This window comes from Procambarus clarkii, chromosome 11, assembly GCF_040958095.1.
Source record: "Procambarus clarkii isolate CNS0578487 chromosome 11, FALCON_Pclarkii_2.0, whole genome shotgun sequence".
NCBI classification, from domain to species: domain Eukaryota; kingdom Metazoa; phylum Arthropoda; class Malacostraca; order Decapoda; family Cambaridae; genus Procambarus; species Procambarus clarkii.
The window spans coordinates 45,700,797-45,711,254 of record NC_091160.1 but is presented as its reverse complement, the minus strand read 5'-3'; positions in this window follow the sequence as shown (position 1 = coordinate 45,711,254).

The window sequence follows — 10,458 nt, the reverse complement described above, 5'->3', positions numbered from 1 at the left end:
TATTGAATCCACATCGAAATCCCCATTTAAGTCACCTATCGCTGGGTTCATGTCTCGCTCCAAGACCGGCCCACACCCCATACCCAAGACTTTCCAATCAATTTGACCCAAAAAATTTCTTAGGCTATTAAAATCAGCTTTTCGAAAATCTGGCACTTTAACAGAATTTTCTCCTACTGGTCTATTCCATTCTATGCTAAATCTGATTTCTTTGTGATCACTGTTCCCTAGCTCACTCCCTATTTCGATGTAAATGATGTATACATTATGCTTATTGTTTATACATTGGGGCTTTTGTTTATACATTGTGGCTTTTGTTTATACATTGTGGCTTTTGTTTATACATTGTGGCTTTTGTTTATACATTGTTAATACATTGGGCTTTTGTTTATACATTGTGGCTTTTGTTTATACATTGTTAATACATTGGGCTTTTGTTTATACATTGTGGCTTTTGTTTATACATTGTTAATACATTGGGCTTTTGTTTATACATTGTGGCTTTTGTTTATACATTGTTTATACATTGTGGCTTTTGTTTATACATTGTTTATACATTGTGGCTTTTGTTTATACATTGTGGCTTTTGTTTATACATTGGTTGAGTGGTGATAGGTTGAGTGGTGATTGGGTGAGTGGTGATTGGTTGAGAGGTGATTGGTTGAGTGGTGATTGAGTGGTGATTGCTTGAGTGGTGATTGCTTGAGTGGTGATAGGTTGAGTGGTGATTGGGTGAGTGGTGATTGGGTGAGTGGTGATTGGTTGAGTGGTGATTGGTTGAGTGGTGATTGGTTGAGTGGTGATTGCTTGAGTGGTGATTGCTTGAGTGGTGATTGGTTGAGGGATGATTGGTTGAGTGATGATTGGTTGAGGGATGATTGGTTGAGGGATGATTGGTAGAGGGATGATTGCTTGAGTGGTGATTGGTTGAGGGATGATTGCTTGAGTGGTGATTGGTTGAGGGATGATTGGTTGAGTGATGATTGCTTGAGGGATGATTGCTTGAGGGATGATTGGTTGAGTGATGATTGCTTGAGGGATGATTGATTGGGTGGTGATTGCTTGAGTGATGATTGCTTGAGTGGTGATTGGTTGAGTGGTGATTGGTTGAGGGATGATTGGTTGAGTGATGATTGGTTGAGGGATGATTGGTTGAGTGATGATTGGTTGAGGGATGATTGGTTGAGGGATGATTGGTTGAGTGATGATTGGTTGAGGGATGATTGCTTGAGTGGTGATTGGTTGAGGGATGATTGGTTGAGTGATGATTGGTTGAGGGATGATTGGTTGAGGGATGATTGGTTGAGTGATGATTGGTTGAGGGATGATTGCTTGAGTGGTGATTGGTTGAGGGATGATTGGTTGAGTGATGATTGGTTGAAGGATGATTGGTTGAGGGATGATTGGTTGAGTGATGATTGGTTGAGGGATGATTGGTTGGGTGGTGATTGCTTGAGTGATGATTGCTTGAGTGGTGATTGCTTGAGGGATGATTGGTTGAGTGATGATTGGTTGAGGGATGATTGGTTGAGTTATGATTGGTTGAGTTATGATTGGTTGGGTGGTGATTGGTTGAGTGAATCGTTAGCATGACTAGTGAAGCAGTTCATTTATTTCTATTTGGAGAGGTTCATTGTACCAGGATCTTGCAGCTATGTGCACATGTACACATGAACACACGCACATATAGACACATACAGGACACTGGAGAGCAGAGAAAGATACCAGAATGCCAGGAATGAATATGTCAGGATGAGAAGAGAGGCAGAAAGACAATACGAAAATGACATCGCAAGCAAGGCAAAGACTCAGCCTAAATTGTTGCATAGCCACATCAGGAGAAAAAGAACAGTAAAGGAACAGGTTATGAAATTAAGGATAGGGGCAGAAGGATTCACTACAAACGACAAGGAAGTGTGTGAGGAACTGAATAAGAAATTCCAGGAGGTCTTCACCTTAGAGCAAGGAGAAATCCCAGAGATAAGAGAGGGAATAGTTAACCAGGAACCACTGGAAGAGTTTGAGATTACCAGTGGGGAAGTAAGGAAGTGTTTACTAGAGTTGGATGTGACAAAGGCTACAGGCCCAGATGGAATCTCCCCATGGATACTAAAGGAAGGAGCAGAAGAACTGTCCCTGCCACTCTCCATAGTGTATAACAAATCACTGGCAACAGGGGAACTGCCAGAAATTTGGAAAGCAGCTAACGTAGTCCCGATATACAAGAAAGGGGATAGACAGGAGGCACTGAATTACAGGCCAGTGTCCCTAACCTGCATACCATGCAAGCTGATGGAGAAGATTGTGCGAAGAAAGCTAGTGGAGCATCTGGAGCGATGGAACTTTGTAACACAGCATCAACATGGGTTCAGGGATGGCAGGTAGTGCCTCACAGAGTTACTTGAATTCTACGACCAGGCAACAAAAATAAGGCAAGAAAGAGAAGGGTGGGCAGACTGCATATTTTTGCATTGTCAGAAAGCCTTTGATACAGTGCCACACAAGAGGCTAGTGAAAAAGCTGGAGATGCAGGCTGGAGTGAAAGGGAAGGTACTCCGTTGGATACAGGAGTACCTAAGTAACAGGAGACAACGAGTCTGTGTGAGGGGTGAGGTCTCAGATTGGCGAGACGTTACAAGTGGAGTCCCGCAGGGGTCAGTCCTTGGACCTATACTGTTTCTGGTATATGTAAATGATCTCCCAGAGGGAATAGAATCGTTTCTCTCAATGTTTGCCGATGATGCAAAAATTATGAGGAGGATTGAAACTGAGGACGATAATAGGAGGCTACAAGATGACCTAGACAGACTGAGTGAATGGTCCAACAAATGGCTGTTGAAGTTCAACCCGAGTAAATGCAAAGTAATGAAACTAGGCAGTGGAAATAGGAGGCCAGACACAGGATACAGAATAGGAGATGAAGTACTTAATGAAACAGACAGAGAGAAAGATCTAGTAGATATCACACCAAACCTGTCTCCTGAAGCCCACATAAAAAGAATAACGTCTGCGGCATATGCGAGGCTGGCTAACATCAGAACAGCGTTCAGGAACCTGTGTAAGGAATCATTCAGAATCTTGTACACCACATATGTAAGACCAATCCTGGAGTATGCGGCCCCAGCATGGAGCCCGTACCTTGTCAAGCACAAGACGAAGTTGGAAAAAGTCCAAAGGTATGCCACTAGACTAGTCCCAGAACTAAGAGGCATGAATTACGAGGAAAGGCTGCGGGAAATGCACCTTACGACACTGGAAGACAGAAGAGTAAGGGGAGACATGATCATAACCTACAAAATCCTCAGAGGAATCGACCGGGTAAACAAGGATAAACTATTCAACACTGGTGGGACGCGAACAAGGGGACACAGGTGGAAACTGAGTACCCACATGAGCCACAGAGACGTTAGAAAGAACTTTTTCAGTGTCAGAGTAGTTAACGGATGGAATGCATTAGGCAGTGATGTGGTGGAGGCTGACTCCATACACAGTTTCAAGTGTAGATATGATAGAGCCCAATAGGCTCAGGAATCTGTACACCAGTTGATTGACGGTTGAGAGGCGGGACCAAAGAGCCTGAGCTCAACCCCCGCAAGCACAAATAGGTGAGTACAGGACTGTGCGGTCCTGTACCCGTAGGTCTTCACGGCGGGCGGGGTAAAGGTGGGGTCCAGGAGCTGAAGCCGCGGCCCGGCCTGCAAACATACATAGTTAATACACACGAAATTTGACCGCATTCTTCGGTTCTGATGTATACATTATGCTTTTTGTTTATACATTGTGGCTTTTGTTTATACATTGTGGCTTCTGTTTATACATTGTGGCTTTTGTTTATACATTGTGGCTTTTGTTTATACATTGTGGCTTTTGTTTATACATTGTAGCTTTTGTTTATACATTGGGGCTATTGTTTATACATTGTGGCTTTTGTTTATACATTGTGGCTTTTGTTTATACATTGTGGCTTTTGTTTATACATTGGGGCTTTTGTTTATACATTGTGGCTTTTGTTTATACATTGGGGCTTTTGTTTATACATTGTGGCTTTTGTTTATACATTGGGGCTTTTGTTTATACATTGTGGCTTTTGTTTATACATTGTGGCTTTTGTTTATACATTGGGGCTTTTGTTTATACATTGTGGCTTTTGTTTATACATTGGGGCTTTTGTTTATACATTGTGGCTTTTGTTTATACATTGTGGCTTTTGTTTATACATTGGGGCTTTTGTTTATACATTGTTTATACATTGGGGCTTTTGTTTATACATTGGGGCTTTTGTTTATACATTGGGGCTTTTGTTTATACATTGTGGCTTTTGTTTATACATTGTGGCTTTTGTTTATACATTGTGGCTTTTGTTTATACATTGGGGCTTTTGTTTATACATTGTTTATACATTGTGGCTTTTGTTTATACATTGTTTATACATTGGGTCTTTTGTTTATACATTGTGGCTTTTGTTTATACATTGGGGCTTTTGTTTATACATTGTTTATACATTGTGGCTTTTGTTTATACATTGGGGCTTTTGTTTATACATTGTGGCTTTTGTTTATACATTGGGGCTTTTGTTTATACATTGTTTATACATTGTGGCTTTTGTTTATACATTGGGGCTTTTGTTTATACATTGTGGCTTTTGTTTATACATTTGGGCTATTGTTTATACATTGTGGCTTTTGTTTATACATTGGGGCTTTTGTTTATACATTGTTTATACATTGGGGCTTTTGTTTATACATTGGGGCTTTTGTTTATACATTGTGGCTTTTGTTTATACATTTGGGCTATTGTTTATACATTGTGGCTTTTGTTTATACATTGTGGCTTTTGTTTATACATTTGGGCTATTGTTTATACATTGTGGCTTTTGTTTATACATTGTGGCTTTTGTTTATACATTGGGGCTTTTGTTTATACATTGTGGCTTTTGTTTATACATTGTGGCTTTTGTTTATACATTGGGGCTTTTGTTTATACATTGTGGCTTTTGTTTATACATTGTGGCTTTTGTTTATACATTGTTTATACATTGTGGCTTTTGTTTATACATTGTTTATACATTGGGTCTTTTGTTTATACATTGTGGCTTTTGTTTATACATTGGGGCTTTTGTTTATACATTGTGGCTTTTGTTTATACATTTGGGCTATTGTTTATACATTGGGGCTTTTGTTTATACATTGTGGCTTTTGTTTATACATTGTGGCTTTTGTTTATACATTGGGTCTTTTGTTTATACATTGTTTATACATTGGGGCTTTTGTTTATACATTGTTTATACATTTTGGCTTTTGTTTATATATTGGGTCTTTTGTTTATACATTGTTTATACATTGTGGCTTTTGTTTATACATTGTTTATACATTGGGGCTTTTGTTTATACATTGTTTATACATTGGGTCTTTTGTTTATACATTGTTTATACATTGGGGCTTTTGTTTATACAATGGGGCTTTTGTTTATACATTGTGGCTTTTGTTTATACATTGTGGCTTTTGTTTATACATTGTGGCTTTTGTTTATACAATGGGGCTTTTGTTTATACATTGGGGCTTTTGTTTATACATTGGGGCTATTGTTTATACATTGGGGCTTTTGTTTATACATTGGGGCTATTGTTTATACATTGGGGCTTTTGTTTATACATTGGGGCTTTTGTTTATACATTGGGGCTTTTGTTTATACATTGGGGCTTTTGTTTATACATTGGGGCTTTTGTTTATACATTGTGGCTTTTGTTTATACATTGTGGCTTTTGTTTATACATTGTGGCTTTTGTTTATACATTGGGGCTATTGTTTATACATTGTTAATACATTGGGCTTTTATTTATACATTGTTTATACATTGGGGCTTTTGTTTATACATTGGGGCTTTTGTTTATACATTGGGGCTTTTGTTTATACATTGGGGCTATTGTTTATACATTGTTAATACATTGGGCTTTTATTTATACATTGTTTATACATTGGGGCTATTGTTTATACATTGTTAATACATTGGGCTTTTATTTATACATTGGGGCTTTTGTTTATACATTGTGGCTTTTGTTTATACATTGGAGCTATTGTTTATACATTGGAGCTATTGTTTATACATTGTTAATACATTGGGCTTTTATTTATACATTGGGGCTTTTGTTTATACATTTTATACATAGAGCTTTAGTTTATACATTGTTTATTCATTGGGCTTTTGCCTATGTATTAGACTTTTGCCTATGTATTAGGCCTTTGCCTATGTATTAGACTTTTGCCTATGTATTAGGCTTTTGCCTATGTATTAGACTTTTGCCTATGTATTAGGCTTTTGCCTATGTATTAGGCCTTCGCCTATGTATTAGACTTTTGCCTATGTATTAGGCCTTTGCCTATGTATTAGGCTTTTGCCTATGTATTAGGCTTTTGCCTATGTATTAGGCCTTCGCCTATGTATTAGACTTTTGCCTATGTATTAGACTTTTGCCTATGTATTAGGCTTTTGCCTATGTATTAGACTTTTGCCTATGTATTAGGCTTTTAGTCTTCAATATTCCAAACACGCGTGACCTCACGCACTCAACTTTTGTTTTTGTGAATTTTCAGCATCGTCCTCCTCCTCATCGTCCTCCTCCTCATCGTCCTCCTCGTCCTCTTAGAATGGAAACTATTTTTAAAATCATTTTCTGATTCTTCACCATTTGTGGCAGCGGCCAGCTGGGCGTTCCTCCTCTCCCCGCACTCTACACCCTCAACGGCTCTCACATACACGCAGAAATCACAATAACGTGATGCATCAAATGAACAAATCCACAAGGGCCGTGACGAGGATTCGAACCTGCGTCCGAGAGCATCCCAGACGCTGCCTTAGTCGACTGAGCTACGACACAGTCAAAAAGTGTTTAAACCAGAAGTTTTACTGAATTTACTAGGATCCTGCAGCCTCTCCGAGACTCAAACCAGGGTTTTTACACAACTCCCCCCTGCACTCGAGCTATCCTGGTATGTCTCGGAGAGGGTGCAGGGTCCAAGTTATTAAGGAGTATATGTAAGGCATCAGCTTCAGCTACCACACATTAGAGTCACTCAGCTTGGGCTTTTGTTACGAAACCTCTCTATCCCTGTACTGTTGTTGCCGGGACCAGCGGTGGATAGTTCTTTCTTGGGACTGGGAGCGAGGCTCTTATATTTATATGTACATTAATCTTGTCTATCTCAGGGGAAATGTGTATCCACCTGGTGACACATGTACCCACCTGGTGACACATGTACCCACCTGGTGACACATGTACCCACCTGGTGACACATGTACCCACCTGGTGACACATGTACCCACCTAGAGACACATGTACCCACCTAGTGACACATGTACCCACCTGGTGACACATGTACCCACCTGGTGACACATGTACCCACCTGGTGACACATGTACCCACCTAGTGACACATGTACCCACCTGGTGACACATGTACCCACCTAGTGACACATGTACCCACCTGGTGACACATGTACCCACCTGGTGACACATGTACCCACCTGGTGACACATGTACCCACCTGGTGACACATGTACCCACCTAGTGACACATGTACCCACCTAGTGACACATGTACCCACCTGGTGACACATGTACCCACCTAGTGACACATGTACCCACCTGGTGACACATGTACCCACCTAGTGACACATGTACCCACCTAGTGACACATGTACCCACCTGGTGACACATGTACCCACCTAGTGACACATGTACCCACCTAGTGACACATGTACCCACCTAGTGACACATGTACCCACCTGGTGGCACATGTACCCACCTAGTGACACATGTACCCACCTAGTGGCACATGTACCCACCTAGTGACACATGTACCCACCTGGTGACACATGTACCCACCTGGTGACACATGTACCCACCTAGTGACACATGTACCCACCTAGTGACACATGTACCCACCTGGTGACACATGTACCCACCTAGTGACACATGTACCCACCTGGTGACACATGTACCCACCTAGTGACACATGTACCCACCTAGTGACACATGTACCCACCTGGTGACACATGTACCCACCAAGTGACACATGTACCCACCTGGTGACACATGTACCCACCTGGTGACACATGTACCCACCTGGTGACACATGTACCCACCTGGTGACACATGTACCCACCTAGTGACACATGTACCCACCTAGTGACACATGTACCCACCTGGTGACACATGTACCCACCTAGTGACACATGTACCCACCTGGTGACACATGTACCCACCTAGTGACACATGTACCCACCTAGTGACACATGTACCCACCTGGTGACACATGTACCCACCTAGTGACACATGTACCCACCTAGTGACACATGTACCCACCTAGTGACACATATACCCACCTGGTGACACATGTACCCACCTAGGGACACATGTACCCACCTAGAGACACATGTACCCACCTAGGGACACATGTACCCACCTAGTGACACATGTACCCACCTGGTGACACATGTACCCACCTGGTGACACATGTACCCACCTAGTGACACATGTACCCACCTAGTGACACATGTACCCACCTGGTGACACATGTACCCACCTAGTGACACATGTACCCACCTAGTGACACATGTACCCACCTGGTGACACATGTACCCACCTAGTGACACATGTACCCACCTAGTGACACATGTACCCACCTGGTGACACATTACCCACCTAGTGACACATGTACCCACCTAGTGACACATGTACCCACCTAGTGACACATATACCCACCTGGTGACACATGTACCCACCTAGGGACACATGTACCCACCTAGAGACACATGTACCCACCTAGGGACACATGTACCCACCTAGTAACACATGTACCCACCTGGTGACACATGTACCCACCTGGTGACACATGTACCCACCTAGTGTCACATGTACCCACCTAGTGACACATGTACCCACCTGGTGACACATGTACCCACCTAGTGACACATGTACCCACCTAGTGACACATGTACCCACCTGGTGACACATGTACCCACCTAGTGACACATGTACCCACCTAGTGACACATGTACCCACCTGGTGACACATGTACCCACCTAGTGACACATGTACCCACCTGGTGACACATGTACCCACCTAGTGACACATGTACCCACCTAGTGACACATGTACCCACCTAGTGACACATGTACCCACCTAGGGACACATGTACCCACCTAGTGACACATGTACCCACCTAGTGACACATGTACCCACCTAGTGACACATGTACCCACCTAGTGACACATGTACCCACCTGGTGACACATGTACCCACCTGGTGACACATGTACCCACCTAGTGACACATGTACCCACCTAGTGACACATGTACCCACCTGGTGACACATGTACCCACCTAGTGACACATGTACCCACCTAGTGACACATGTACCCACCTAGTGACACATGTACCCGCCTGGTGACACATGTACCCACCTAGTGACACATGTACCCACCTAGTGACACATGTACCCACCTGGTGACACATGTACCCACCTGGTGACACATGTACCCACCTGGTGGCACATGTACCCACCTGGTGACACATGTACCCACCTAGGGACACATGTACCCACCTAGTGACACATGTACCCACCTGGTGACACATGTACCCACCTAGTGTCACATGTACCCACCTAGTGACACATGTACCCACCTAGGGACACATGTACCCACCTGGTGACACATGTACCCACCTGGTGACACATGTACCCACCTAGTGACACATGTACCCACCTAGTGTCACATGTACCCACCTAGTGTCACATGTACCCACCTAGTGACACATGTACCCACCTGGTGACACATGTACCCACCTGGTGACACATGTACCCACCTACTGACACATGTACCCACCTGGTGACACATGTACCCACCTAGGGACACATGTACCCACCTAGTGTCACATGTACCCACCTAGTGACACATGTACCCACCTGGTGACACATGTACCCACCTGGTGACACATGTACCCACCTAGTGACACATGTACCCACCTAGTGACACATGTACCCACCTAGTGACACATGTACCCACCTGGTGACACATGTACCCACCTGGTGACACATGTACCCACCTACTGACACATGTACCCACCTGGTGACACATGTACCCACCTAGTGACACATGTACCCACCTAGTGACACATGTACCCACCTAGTGACACATGTACCCACCTGGTGACACATGTACCCACCTGGTGACACATGTACCCACCTAGTGTCACATGTACCCACCTAGGACACATGTACCCACCTGGTGACACATGTAACCACCTGGTGACACATGTACCCACCTACTGACACATGTACCCACCTGGTGACACATGTACCCACCTAGTGACACATGTACTCACCTAGTGACACATGTACCCACCTAGTGACACATGTACCCACCTAGGGACACATGTACCCACCTAGTGACACATGTACCCAC